General features: G+C 50.7%; 1 protein-coding gene across 1 annotated transcript in view; it reads right to left on the minus strand.

The window, feature by feature from the left end:
* The window catches only part of ACAN (aggrecan), a 62,262-nt gene that overhangs the window by 36,171 nt on the left and 12,100 nt on the right, over positions 1–13,991 (minus strand).

Below are 13,991 nucleotides of genomic sequence, written 5' to 3' on the forward strand. Positions count from 1 at the left end.
TCAGATATTTGTTCAAACATTATTCTGGGTGGATCTGTGAGGGTGTTGTTGGATGAGGTGAACATTTCAGTTGTAGGCTAAGTAAAGCAGATTGCCCTGATAATGTGGGTGGGTCGCATCCAATCGGTTGAAGGCATGAATAAAACAAAAAGACTGAACCGCCCCCAGGAGGGAGATAATTCCTCCTGCCTGATGACCTTCAAACTGCCTTCAGATTTGACCTGAAACACTGGTTCTTATACCTCCAGAATCATGTGAGCCAATTCCTTACAGTGAATCTCTTTCTCTATAGACACACACATTCAATTGATTCTGTCTCTTTGGAGAAGTCTACTCTAATCTCCCAGGCCCGGAGAAATGAAATGAGTTAGCCAATCTCCCTGATGGAATCCAGGCCTGCCCCCAACTTCTAATGCGGGAATCTTGTGTGTTTTTAGGATGAAGAATGCTCCAAGTTTTCGAACACAATTCACAAGGGCCCGGTTCAAGCCAGGGGAAGGATGCCCATCCAAAGAGCTCTTGAGGAGGCTCTGGGATGGACAGATTAATCACGGAGGAGAGCAGTGAGAACCCAGGACCCCCGGAGCCCTCTTACTGGCCCAAACAATGACTTCATGTGAAGCAGAAAAGCCTTCCTTATTGTTATCTGCTGTAAAACTGTCACGCCAAGTATACAAATACATGACAACCACAACATAAAGGCCTTCCCTGCACAATTGGGCCCCTGACTCCAAGTGGGCCAGTGCAGGTAGACCCTAGAAAGACCCCATTAAATTTACAAGAGATCAACCAGAACAGTGGTCGCCGACCTTGGTTGTATGTGGAAATCACCTGAGCTTCAGCCTGGTCTTCAGACATTTTAAAAGCTCCCTAGAAGGTTCTAATGTGCAGCCAAGATGGAGCACCACCAGCTAGAGGGTGTGCAGTCCCAAAGCAGACACCTGTGGCTGGTACCCCATGACAGGTGCCCGATGATGTTTCCTGAGTTGCTCTGTTGGTGGGACCTGCACCGTCCTCTCAAGTCTGGGAGCATTTTGTCTTGGTTTAAGAAGCGTCTGCATCACAGATGCTCCTTGGCGGGGAGGAAGGTGAAGGGGATGGAGGACCTGAAACGAAAGACAAGCATGGGGCTTTGGGAGGCTGGGACAGCGCCCCTGGTCTGATGGCCCAGCAGGTGTCGCTGTTGGCTCAGTCACCATGGCGGGGAGGGGACTCCTGGGCTCCCTTCCCAGGAAGGCATGGGGGAGGGACAGGCGGGGCCCAGGACTCTGGGGAACCCTTTTGGGTTGACCTGGCCTGTTGTTTTGAGTGACCTTTCTTTCCATCACTGTCATTCATGCCCCATACGTTGGTCACCTGAGGGATGGAAGGGCTGTCGGTATGGGCCCCGTTCAGGGGACAGAGATGAGTGTGTGAGGCATGTTCCCCTCACACCGGAGGACGTCTGGAAAATCCCAAAGATCTAACAAGCAGTCCTTTGCTTCTCCGCAGAGATTTTTCTCCCTCAGTGCTGCCTTCAGTCTCTGGGGTTCCAGGTCCTGGCACCCTAAGGGGCCGCTGACTTGTGGTACTCTCCTTCAGGCCCAGCGTGACCAGTTGTGGGGAAATAGTCCCCCGGAGGCTAGAAGGGTAAGGTGTCCCCTCCTGTCTGGGGAGGGGGCTAGACTCGTGGGCTCCTCTGTTCCCAGAGCCTCAGAGATACTGTGGCCAGACACAGGGCCCGCCTGTTCTTCTTCCCTGAGAACACCCTCCACTGGGAAGTTCTGTGTATGTTTTCAGAGGTGTGTTTCTTCCCGAACCCTGTGAACAAGCCCGCCATTGTCCGGGATGCAGTGCCTCTCTGTGGGGCTGGGGCCCGCTCTGTTTTTCTCCCTGGCCTCCACAGGGAACGGAAAGGGCAGGGGTTTGGGGTAGGGGTGGACTGGGCAGAGAAACTAATTTTATTTCTTCTTTTTTTAAGACAAACTTTGGAATAGAAACGTTGCAATAAATATGCTCTTGTGTTTGCGTTTTCTCGGTTGTAAAGAAAATAGGGAGAAATACCATTCTGTCCAGCTTCCAAGTGTCTCCAGGACTGACTGAGTCTTTTATGGGAAGAGAAGGACTCTGCCAGCCCGTCAACAGGGAGGCCTTTCTCCATGGGAAGAACTTCGTGGTGGTGGTGAGGGGACAGGGCTGGGGCAGAGGAATGGGACTGGGGTGTCCAGAATGAAGTGAGAGGAGGAGTTGAGCAGAGCAGGTTGGGAATGTTGGATGAAGGCTGGGAGATGAGGGGTTCCGTGTGTGGTTGGGTTGGTCATCAAGGAACTGGCTTTCTCAGGAGAGAAGTACTAGGAGACCTGACAGGGGAAAGCAAGCTTAGTAGAGCTTTTGAACTGAGCTGAGGGTGTGTGTGTGTGTATGCATGTGTGCATGCCCCATAGTTGGAGATAGGGAAACCCTCCACATTCTCCTTGGCTAGACTCTGTTTCATGGTTGCCAACCTGGCTAGGGCCTTAGCCTCTGCTCCACCAAACTAAGAGACTGGACGGGCAGCTCACCCCCTTGCCTTGAATCCCTCTTCCAGCAACATGCAGTGGAGACCCCCAGACCTGAGACACCCACCCCCACCAGACCAGAGACCCCCAGTCCGGGTCCTGGCTCGGCCACCTACTACTTTAATAACCCCAGGACCCACCCCCACGGCTGTTTCAAGACTGAGCGAGATAATGTGCCAGTCTGGCTCCCCTGTCCGGGGCGGGAACTGTGTCTCTGGCTTGGAGACTGGCACAGGGTCTGGCACTCGGCAGGTGGTCATTAGCACCACCCTCCCCCCACATCCCTGGCAGCAGGACGGGGTGAGCCTCTTGAGATATGTGGACCGGAAGAGGGCCCAGCAGCTGGGGTTTTAAAGCCATGACCTCCCTGCCAGGGATCCTGTCCACGTGGCTGAGTCAGGTGGTCTTCAGTCTCTAACTGACTAGGAGGGGCCCGTTCCTTCACAAGGCGGCTCATGCCATGGCTGGGCAGCTGGGATGGCGCTCAACATCTTCCAAGCTGGGGTCCGATGACCCACCCCCATTATAATTTCCACCCCTGAGCTCCTCCCTCAAGAACCACACTAAACGTGTCCACTCCTCTTTCAAGGGACTCATGCCAGATCTCCAGGGGTCCCATCTGCTCTTCTCTCACAGAGCTGCCTGTTCCTTCAACTCTTCTTCCTGTGCCTTCCAGACTTCGCCTCCCTTCCTGGAGCCACAGGAGGTCAGAGCTTGAATAGACATTAGTGAATGGCAAGTTCAACTCCTTCAGTTTACAGGTGAAGAAACTAAGGCCCAGAGAGGTTAAGTGATTTGCTCAAGGCCACACAGTAAGTTGGAGATGGAGTCAGGACTAGAACCCAGTTCTAGGGGCCCGGTCATCATTGTCCCGTGTTGTCGGCTCTACGCATCTGTCTTGTGACTCGCCGTCTCCACAGCCCTTTGCAGAGCGCCCAGCACAGAGAGAGGTCAATCAGAAAATACCTGCTGAATGAATGAATGAACAAATGGTGGCCCAAGTACCCCAGGCCTCTGAAGGAGGAGAAGGCGTGCTATAAGCTCACATTTGTTGAGCCCCTGTGAGGTGCATAGCTCTTTGGGGTAGACCACTTCCATTTTGCAATCAATAAATCTCAGCTCGAGAGATACATCGCTGGTGATGTACATGGCCGTGTTACTTCATGCCAGCATGCCGGTACGGCATGTGACTTTGGGAAGGTCACAGCCCATGTGCAGCGCAGGGGTGAGACAAGTAGGGTCTTCCCTTCCCAGGGCCCCAGGGAGAACCAGTGGGGCACCAGAGCCAGCCTGCCCTGGCTGGCCAGAGATAACTTACCATATCTCTTCCCAACTCCGTGTTCAGTGATGTCACATAGGGAGCTTGAAATTGGTCCTGATGGTACTATCTCCAGCACGGAAAATGAGGGGACATTACAAATGAGGGTTTTTGTCTTTCTCTGCCTTTTTGGGAGTGGGCTTACCAGCACACTAGTGGAAGCAACTAACGCTAAATAAAGAACCAAGCTGGTTCGCCTCTCCCGACTGGGACTGCTCTTACACCCAAGTTAGCACTTACATTTCCTCCTTTGTAGGCTAGCTCTGCCTCACCATGCAGACTGCGACCTCTTTAAGGCTGAAAGTCAAGGCTTATATTAAAAAAAAAGAATTCTCTCCATGTTAACTCATGCAGCGCCGGGAACAACAAAAAATGGTATTTGATACCTACTTATTGATGAACCAGTGGACACTCGAATTTGGTAGACTGGTTGACCAGTAGGATTAGTCAGGAACTAAGTGGTTCTGGGTCCTGGGGGAGGGATTTAAAAAGACCGAGGCCACCCATTCTCCCAGCCCCTGGCCTCCAGCCGATCACTTATTTGCGGGCTAATCTCACAACAGCACCTCTTTTCTTGTCGTTCATGGACAAGACCCGTCCTACATCTGTGCGTAATGGTGTTGGCATAGGCACTTAAGATTGGGATCTCAAGGGGCACCCGGGTGGCTCAGTTGGTTAAGTGACTGCCTTCGGCTCAGGTCACGATCCTGGAGTCCCGGGATCGAGTTCCCGCATCAGGCTCCCTGCTCGGCAGGGAGTCTGCCTCTCCCTCTGACCCTCCCCCCCTCATGCTCTCTCTCTCTCATTCTGTCTGTCAAATAAATAAATAAAATCTTAAAAAAAAAAAAAAGATTGGGATCTCAAGCCCAGCATAGAGAAAGGGGCAGGGATCCCACACCAAAATCATATCTAGCCAGAATGACCCCAAGTGCAGCTGCTGGTTTGCTACATACTCTAAACAGACATGGTGGGATGGTGTAGAAAAGGGGAGCCAGACAGCTGATTCCAGTCCTAGCTCTGTCCTAACTCACTGGGGAACTCATGGAAGCCCTCAGTTTTCCCATCTGTAAGTTGGAATCACCACACAAGCTTTGCCCCCATGAGAATTGCGAAGGTAATTTTTGTGAATGTGAAGATTCTTTTTGTATTTTCTCTTCTTTCTCTTCTCTCCCTCTTCCTCCCATTCCTTATTCTCTCTGTGTGTCTTTTTCCATATCTTTGATTTCCTTATTCCTATTTTGTTATTTCCTCTGTTGTCACTGGAGCATCTGGAATTCTTGACAATCACTAATACAGGGTCCAGTCTGGGGGTGGGTGTGAGTTCAAGGGAGAGTCCTTACCCACTCCTGTACCTTCCATCAATAGGGAGGAACCCTGTGGGTGTCCGGAGTCCTGGTTCTCCTGGTGCCCCCAGAAGCCCAAGGAGGACTGGTTCCTGGAGCCCAACATGGTGGCTCCTCCCCAAAGTCTGTCCGGGCAGGTGCCTGAGGGAAAGAGATGGCCGCTACACAAATCCACTTCTGCTCTGCAGGGCTACAGGCAGTCCTTGCTAACTTCCTTCCAGGGCTTTTCAGGGTGGGTTTTTAAAAAGCTCTAACCAAGCCACTCCTGATGAAATGGGTCATGCCTCAGCCAGTACCTGCAAAAACATGAATATCACTTGCGCAGGAGTGTCTGGATTCCCATCAGCCAACTCAGCAGAAAAGCCAGTAGAACCGTCCCTTGAGCTGGGTCTTCTGGACCTTTCTAATGTCCCACCCTCACCTTTGGCAGTTGGAAGCGCCGCCCAGCTCCTTGCTGCTTCCCGTGCTCCTGATCGCAGGGAGGGGGCAGCTAAGGGAAGGAAGCCCTTTCTGAACTTCAGCCTCAGAAATTAGCCCAAGGAGTTTTTTCTGCCAATGCCAATCTGTGGCCAACCTCACGGTCCCAGCCAGGCGCTAGATTTTACTGGTTCCACAGTGGAAAAAAAAAAGCTGGCCTGGGTTTGCTGAAGGCCCACATGATGCTGTAGGTGAAGGCCCTGCCCGTGGAGGTAGGTGGTAAACACTGCAGGGAACTGGAAGAAGCAGACCCTGGTCAGGGCATGGAGCACATACAATACTATAGAGAACATCCATTTCTTTCCTCTCCGGCCTTTCTGCCTTGATTTCCTTCACCCACTGATAAATGTCCTTGCTGGGGACATTTAGCTGATAACTGTTTGACTTGGATCGGTTGTGACAAGAGATATGCTGTTCTTCATCTACTCTCTGGGGTCTCCTGTGAACAAAGGCTCTGTGCAATTTCCCAAAGTGGCCTCTTCTCAAGTTTTCCGGGAAACATATGGTATGGGAGAAGATGAATACCTTAAAAATACAACCTGAATTCATACCTTGGACCTACAACTTGCTATTTGGGTGAAGCTGGGCAAGTTTCTCGGCATCTCTGGCCAGAAAATCCATGGGTGAGGCCTCTGGGAATGGCTTTTTTTCAGTTAGGAGGAGAGGCAGGGAACGATGTTCTAAATTTCCTCTCGTTCCTTCCAAATCCCAAAACAGAAGTTTCTATGTCCCCCCAGGTAGTCTGATCCTGTTGGGTGGGGTGGCGGGAGGAGTGGGGAGAAAGGGAGCTTGTATCCCATTGAAAGCTTCCTAAAGCAAAGGAGGCTTGGCCTGGGTACTTGACGGCAGAAGAGGATGAATGTTCTTGGAGTGAAAACCAGCCCTGCTCTCCCATGGCCTGCAAGGCCTTACACATCTGCCCCTGTTCCAGCTCACACCACATCTCATAGTTCTATTTCTGGCCATATTCTAGCTAGTCCTTGAGCACAAACTTGTTTCCTTCTAAGAGCTTTTTGTATCTAGTCTTCTTTCTGGTACACCCTTGTGGATCTTTCCCTAGCTGGCCACTTTTCAACATTCCAGGCTCCGTCCAAATGTCCCTTCCCTGAGCACCCTGTTCCTTCACCCCCACCCGCTGCCTCCCTGATATTGTTTATTTATATTATTATTATGGGAAATTATTGTCCTTTCCTGTGTGTTGAGTGTCTGTTCCCCCTACTAGAATATACACTCCACGAGGGCAAGGACTTGTGTCCACTTTGCTCACGGCTCTATTTCCAGTGCCTAGAACAATGCCTGGCACATAGCAGGTAAACAAGAAGTATTCGCCGAATACATGAATGGATGGCTCTTAATGAATGGACAATGTCCCTTCTGGATTAAATTTGGGAATGGGAGGAGTGGTAAGCGTAAGACTGATCATAACTGTTGAATGTCACCTGATTTCAAAGCATCCCTGCCTCCTCAGCCTTGCAGACCATTAGAAGCCCTCAGAGAAAGGGTAACTGGGAGCAGGGGCTGTTAGGGGAGCTGGGAGCATTCCGGTAGCCCATGGAAACATCCATACATGGCCCGTGGAAACACTTATTCATGTTCCTCTCCAGCTAGGAGAGGCCTGGGAGTAGGGCAGGAGGGCCGTGCAGGGAGTGGGGAAGGACTCCAAAGATCCAGGGACAAAACAGAACTTGGAGCCATGCTGACACCTGACGAAGGCTGCATTTCCAAGGGGCTGGGAGGGAGGCTGAGTCCAGGAGCTGAGAAGAAAGGCTGGCCATGGGCGGTGCTTCCTAAGGGTTGGGTGCCTCAGTCATCCTGGCCCCAAAGTGTGGGGGGGTGGCCCTTGAGGTAAGAATGAGCTCAACACCACCAACCTTTCCCCATTATGCCCACCTCTCCCCACTCTCCGTTGCAAATTCCTAGTTAAACCAGTTTAAAGTGGAGGGGCACATGGCATGATTAATGGTTCCTATTCACTCACTGAGGGACATTTAGCTTTGCCCTGTTCTCTCCGTGGAAAAAAAACCGTAGGACCTGGGACCCGCCCCTTCCCGTTCTTAGCCTTCCCTTCCAGCTAGGCACTTAGAGGTTTTCTCTGCATTAATTTCAGACGTTGTGTAAATATCGAACCTGGGATTTTGGAAGGGAGTGTCCTTCAGCCCAAACTTTCCATCAGGCACAAGCACCGTTTTGGGGGCAGGGATCCTGGGCCAAGAGCTGAGTTCCCTCCATTTGGTGCTGACCGCCAACCTGGCAGAACAGAGAGCTCCTTCCTGCAGGGGTTTGGGAAGGGGCTAGGGGACCCAGTGTGACGCCTCAGTGGCCTCCCTGGCTGAGAATGGAGCCCAGGTTTAGAAAAATGATCTTCGGTAGAGGTGTCTGGAAGCTGAGAGTCCTGGTGAAAATGCCTGCTTGTCAGAAAGGGCCATCAGGTGTTTGGGGTGACAGCCGAGTCCCTGGGCAGGCAGACGGCCAGGTGCCTGGCTTGTGGCTGACGGGAAACAGGGGGCTGCTGTCTCCCTGGGGCAGATGCTCAGGTTCTGTGAGTTTAGGCCCAGGGTCTAGTCAAGGTAAGTAAGAAAATGGATTACTGGAGAAAAAAACCTCATTCATTTTTTTCTTAAAGATTTTTTATTTTTAAGTAATCTCTGCACCCAACACGGGGCTCGAACTCAAAATCCCGAGATCAAGAGTCGCATGCTCTACCGACCGAGCCAGCGAGGCACCCCAAACCTCATTCTTTTGACCCTAGTTTGCCCGCCTCGGTTCCAGGTCTGGGCAAGACTTCATGGTGAACATCCCTTTTAGTCCTTTTGGGTCATGTTCCTCTTTGAGAGCCAGGGGACCTGCGGACCCAGCTTCTAGGAGGTGACCTTTAAGTCCCCGTTCAGTTTACTTGGGGGCCTGTGCTAACAGTGTGATCTGTGGTGGGCCTCTTGGGTCGTGTGGTATCCATTGGCTCTCTGAGGGTGCTGGAGACTAAGGTCAACCATGTGGGCAGTCACCCACGTGACCAACCCCCCAAGAAAAACCCTGGACACCAAGAGGCTTAGGTGAGCTTCCCTGGTTGGCCACACTCCGTGTTATAACACACTGTGTGCTGTCTACACAATCCCACTGGGCAAGCGCAGCTGGAACCTGTGTACCCGGTCACCTTGGGACATTTTCCTACCAACCTCTTTGCTGTGTTGATTTTCATCTGTATCACCATAACTGTGAGTATCACAGCTTTGCTGAGGTCTGCGCCTCCTTCAAAGAATTTACTGAATGAGAAGATGGTCTGGGGGACCTCCTGAAATGGCACTATACCAGCTCCTTCGGGTTAGCCTGTCCTGCCCAGCACCGTTCGGGGTTGGCTGATGGGACAGTGGACAAGACACCTTCACGCCATGGCCATCCTTCACCCACACACACTGCTTTCCCTTCTTGGAGTGTGTGCTCTGAAAAGCAGAGGGTTTTTTTTTTTGCAGCTCTCATGTGGAAGGAATAACTGCTTCTCCTCTGGAGAAGTTCCAACCATTTCCTGCCTTTCCTCCCGCCCTCCTTTCCTCTGTCAAACTCCCACCACATGGTAAACTCCGTAGTAGGTGCTAAGGAGGATCTAGGGATGGACCCATGTGAATCCACCCGCAGGGCTTACTGTGTGGGAAGGGAGATAAGATGTATGAATAAATCCTACAATACAAGAGGAAGAGCCTCTCTCAATGAGAGAATTCTGGGAGCTGAGAAGATGCAGAATCGCTCCTGTCTTGTGGCGGCGGGGGGGGGGCGTGCTGGGAGAGCTTTGAAGAAGAGGTGACATTTGAGCTGAGCCTTGACAGACAGGGATGCTATGGGAGAGAAAAAGGGCATTCTAGGAGGGAGGGGTCACAAGAGCAAAGGCATGAAGAAAGGAGTAAATCCAACTGGTGTAGGATTAAATAAAGTTAGAAACAAGGCTGGGCCAGATTCCGAAGAACCTCTGTAAATAGGCTAGTGAGTTTGGCTTCATTCTGTAGGTGACGGGGAGGCTCTGGGGGGGTTCAGGAATGACCTGATCTGAGGTGTGTTTTGGAAGGAAACTGAAGCTTCTACTCTATCTGTCGCTGGCCCCACCTCTGGGAAGTCTCCCCTGTACCCCATCGTGACCAAGCTCACCCTCCTCCTTCAGAGCAGGATCACACATTGTGGCATCGGTCTGCCTCTACAAGGAGATGGCGCCCATGCGGGTGTGCACTAGGCTTGTTCTTCCTTGGGTCTCCCGCATGCCTGAGCACCCACCACAACTACTTCCTCTAAAAATGACCACGTATTGAAAGCTGACCCCAAGCCAGATTGGTACCCAACAGCAGTCTGAACAAATGCATCGTCTCATTCAATGCTCACAATCGTCCCGGGAGGGGGCGGTGTTACTAGTCCCATTTTAGAAAGGAGACAGTGGCTCAGAGCAGGTCAATAACTTACCTTGAATCCCACAGCCAGGGAGTGGTCAGGGCCAGGATTCAAACCCAGGTCCATCTGACTCCAACCTGTTCTCTGTATCCCACATATATGCTAGCAATGGGGGCAGGTGCAGAGGATGGAGTCTGTCAGGAGTTTGTTCTCATCATTCAAAGGCTTTTGACCATCTACAGACCCAGCCTTAAAGCATGGACTCTGTTCACAGACATTCGCTGCATGCCCGCTACAGAAGGAGTCTTCCCATGGATGGGGTTAAGCTTCAAAGTTTGACTCAGAGCACCCAGCCACCTCGGGGCTGTAGAATAAGGCTGAAAATCCCAAAGAGCTCACTCTCTGAGCCCCTCACAGACCCCCTCTGACTCTCAGCTTGCTCCAGAATAGTTGGCCAAGGGCTGTGAGCATGGACATGATATTATGCCGCACCCCGCCCCGTGTTCTCGCCTTCCAGCTGTCTCCAGCGTGTCCCAGTCCTTGGCCAGGTTTTTCTGGATGTGCAACTCTGCCCTGCACGGCTGTTAGGATTACAGTGCCTAATAGCCTCCCAACAGGATGCCAGTATACCTGCCTTCCAGAAAACGCCTTCTAGGGACTCCTGCCTTCCGCTGCCTCCCAGCAGCTCCCTGCCGGTGTTTCTTCAAGGACATGGTCCTCACAAGAAGGCTGCCTTTCCTTTTCTGTTGTTGTTTTGTTTTAAATTCTTTTTTTAAAAGAACTGTGGTAAAATACGCAGAACACAAAATTTACCATATTTTTTTAAGTTGGCCCCCACCATGGAGCCCAATGGGGGGCTTGAACTCACGACCCTGAGATCAAGACCTGAGCTGAGATCAAGAGTCAGATTTTTTTTTTTTTTTAAAGATTTTATTTATTTATTTGAGAAAGAGAGAATGAGAGATAGAGAGCACGAGAGGAAAGAGGGTCAGAGGGAGAAGCAGACTCCCTGCTGAGCAGGGAGCCCGATGTGGGACTCGATCCCGGGACTCCAGGATCATGACCTGAGCCGAAGGCAGTCGCTTAACCAACTGAGCCACCCAGGCACCCAAGAGTCAGATGTTTAACCGACTGAGCCACCCAGGCGCTCCACAAAGTTTACCATCCTCTTAACTATTTTTAAGTTCATGTTTTTTACAGTTCATGAGGTATTTACATGAGTTTTTTACAGAACATGAGGTATGTTCACATGTCACATCACAGTGCCATCGCCACCATCTGCCAAGCTGAAACTTTGTACCCATTAGACGATAACTCCCATTTCCCCCTCCCCCAGCTCCTGGCAACCACCATTCCACTTTCTGTCTCTATGAATTTGACTACTGCCTTTCCTTTGGAGGAGGAAAATCAATATCCCTATCTGACCCAGTATCTAGAGATCTTTATTCACTATTCCGATTGGACAGGTTCCTTGTTTGTTTTTTTTGGAGTGCTTTCTATATTCAAGGAGACCTTTGTACCCTCAGGACCCTGCCGGGTACCATACTGTCTTCGGCATCCTGGGCTGCCTGCATCTTCCCGGGGTTGGGCTCTAAAACCATATAAGGGGGAAACCAGGTATGACCAACATTTCCCTTGAAAAGTTCTTAGGCAGGCGCCATGTTGGGGCCCCTCACACTCCCCCTAAATGAATCAAACACAATTGTCCTTTTACCCATTTCTGGGTTATTTCTTTATCTGAGCAGCAGATGAATTAGTGGGCTTGTTAGAAGGGCCATGTTTTATGAGCCATACTCATCATTAAAACTAGAAGCACGCTTGGCTCTTCAAGAGGCTCACACCTTGAGAGGAATAAGGACCCGAGGCCTACTCTGGGAGCAGCAAATTCGGGTCTGTCATGTCTGGCTTGCTGGGGGACACAGATGCATCAGGCGGAGGAGCGTCTGCAGACTTTCTGAAGTGTGCTCTCTCTCGGTAACTACCCCTGCACCGTAGCTGAGCCTCACACCCATCTGAGCCTGGTGGGAGCAGCTGTGCCCATCTTCCCGGATGGAAAAATTCACCCACAGCTGCATGGACAGCAGTGGTGCTAGGCTGAGGACCTGGGGCTCTCTGCTTCCTACTTGGTTTTCATTGCAGACATGGCTTTCTCCCACCTGGACTGCGGGCTCTCCTTGAGGGCGGGGCAGACTTCCTCTCCTCCTTGTGTATTCCCTGCTGTGTCCCATAGAGAGCCTGGCACGTGGGATATTCTAATTATGGAAAACTGCTTACTGACTTGGAAACATGTTCACACGAAAAGCAAACTGCAAAATGTTATGTGCAATGCAACACCATTCCATTTTTGGGTGTATCTATTCATGGGGGAAAAGACCCGAAGGATGTACGTAAATTTAACTCTGGTTATCTTTGGGTGTTAGGTTTACAGTAGATTTTTATTTTTCCATGTCTAGTGTTCACAGTTCCTCAACTTCCTGTGATGTCCTTTACCGGGTTTCAAAGGAAAAGTGTTGCCAAAAATAAAATGAAATTTTATATCCTTTAAAAAAATCTACATTCAGGACAATAATCTCCCCAGTGACCAAGGTGGTAGGCAGTGGGGGAGGGGTGGGATGGGGTTGGGGAAGGGACTGGAGTGGGGGTGGAAGAAAGCAGAAAGTTCTCCATGTACTATAAAACTCTTGGGAATGTGCTAACAGAATTTTCTTCTGTCACAGTTAAGTGCTCAACAGACTCTGGGTCCAAGGTCTTCCCAGCTCATGACTCTCTCCCAAAGGTGGTCCTGACTGTGAGCCAAGGAACCTCCATGAGGTTCAAAGGCATGGAATGCTGGAATGAGCAGATCTTTATGCACACACCCTGATGGATGGGCCCCAGACTGGGAGACAAGCCCCTTTGCTTCTCTTTCTTATGCTAGATGTCTGGGTCCATTCTGAGAAATTCGCCTTCTCTCTGGCCATGAAATAGCCAGGAAACCATGAACTTCAGAATCAGACAGTCATGAGTTCGAGTCCTGGCCCTATCACTTACCAGCCATGCCTCGGTTTCACCATCTACAGAATGGGGTTAATTAGACTCACTTTAAGCTTCTTGCTGCTTCGGGTCATGAGACAACATTTGTATCCTTTCTACTCAAAACCCGCCCAGTCTCTGGTAAGCATAAAAGCCACTGACCAGTCAGAGAACACGTCGTTTATTTAACTTGATAGAACTTCCTGTACATCTCAGAGATGAAGCATGGGTCCAAAATATGGTTGCAAGTCAATGAAGGGTGTCATGGGTTGTATTGAGTTCCTCACCCCCCCAAAAAGGATATATTGAAGCCCTAACCCCCAGGACCTGCAAATGTGACCTTATCTGGAAACAGGGTCTTTGCAGATGTAATCGAGTCAAGGTGAGGTCATTAGGATGGGCCCTTATTCCAGTATGAGTGGTGTCTTCATGAGAAGCGTGAACAGGTGTGAAGACCCAGGCATGCACGGAGAATGTCACGAGATCACGGAGGCAGAGATCACAGTCAGACAGCTGCTGGCCCAGGAACGCCAAAAACTGACGGCTGTTACCAGAAGTTGGGAAGAGGCAAGGAAGGGTTCTCTCCTACAGGTTTCAGAGGGAGCATGGCCCTGAAGAGACCCTGATTTTGGACTTCTAGCCTCCAGAATGGTGAGGCGGTACATTTCTGTCATTTTAAACCCCCGGTTTGTGGTGCTTTGTTACGGCAGCCCTAGGAAATGAATACAATGGGTAACTGTTTTACTACAGCTAAGACCAAAAACACTCCTAAAAAAGGAGATTGCCCAACCTTACTTGGTAGTCAACCTCAGGATGATTGACTGATTTTTTTTTAAAGATTTTATTTATTTATTTGAGGTTAGAGAGAGAGAGAGCACAAGCAGGGAGGAGGGGGAGAGGGAGGAGCAGGGAGCCCAATGTGGGATTCGATTCCAG

Source organism: Callorhinus ursinus, unplaced genomic scaffold (assembly GCF_003265705.2).
Source record: "Callorhinus ursinus isolate GAN/ISIS: 27379988/994484 unplaced genomic scaffold, GSC_fseal_2.0 scaffold45, whole genome shotgun sequence".
Classification (NCBI taxonomy): Eukaryota; Metazoa; Chordata; class Mammalia; order Carnivora; family Otariidae; genus Callorhinus; species Callorhinus ursinus.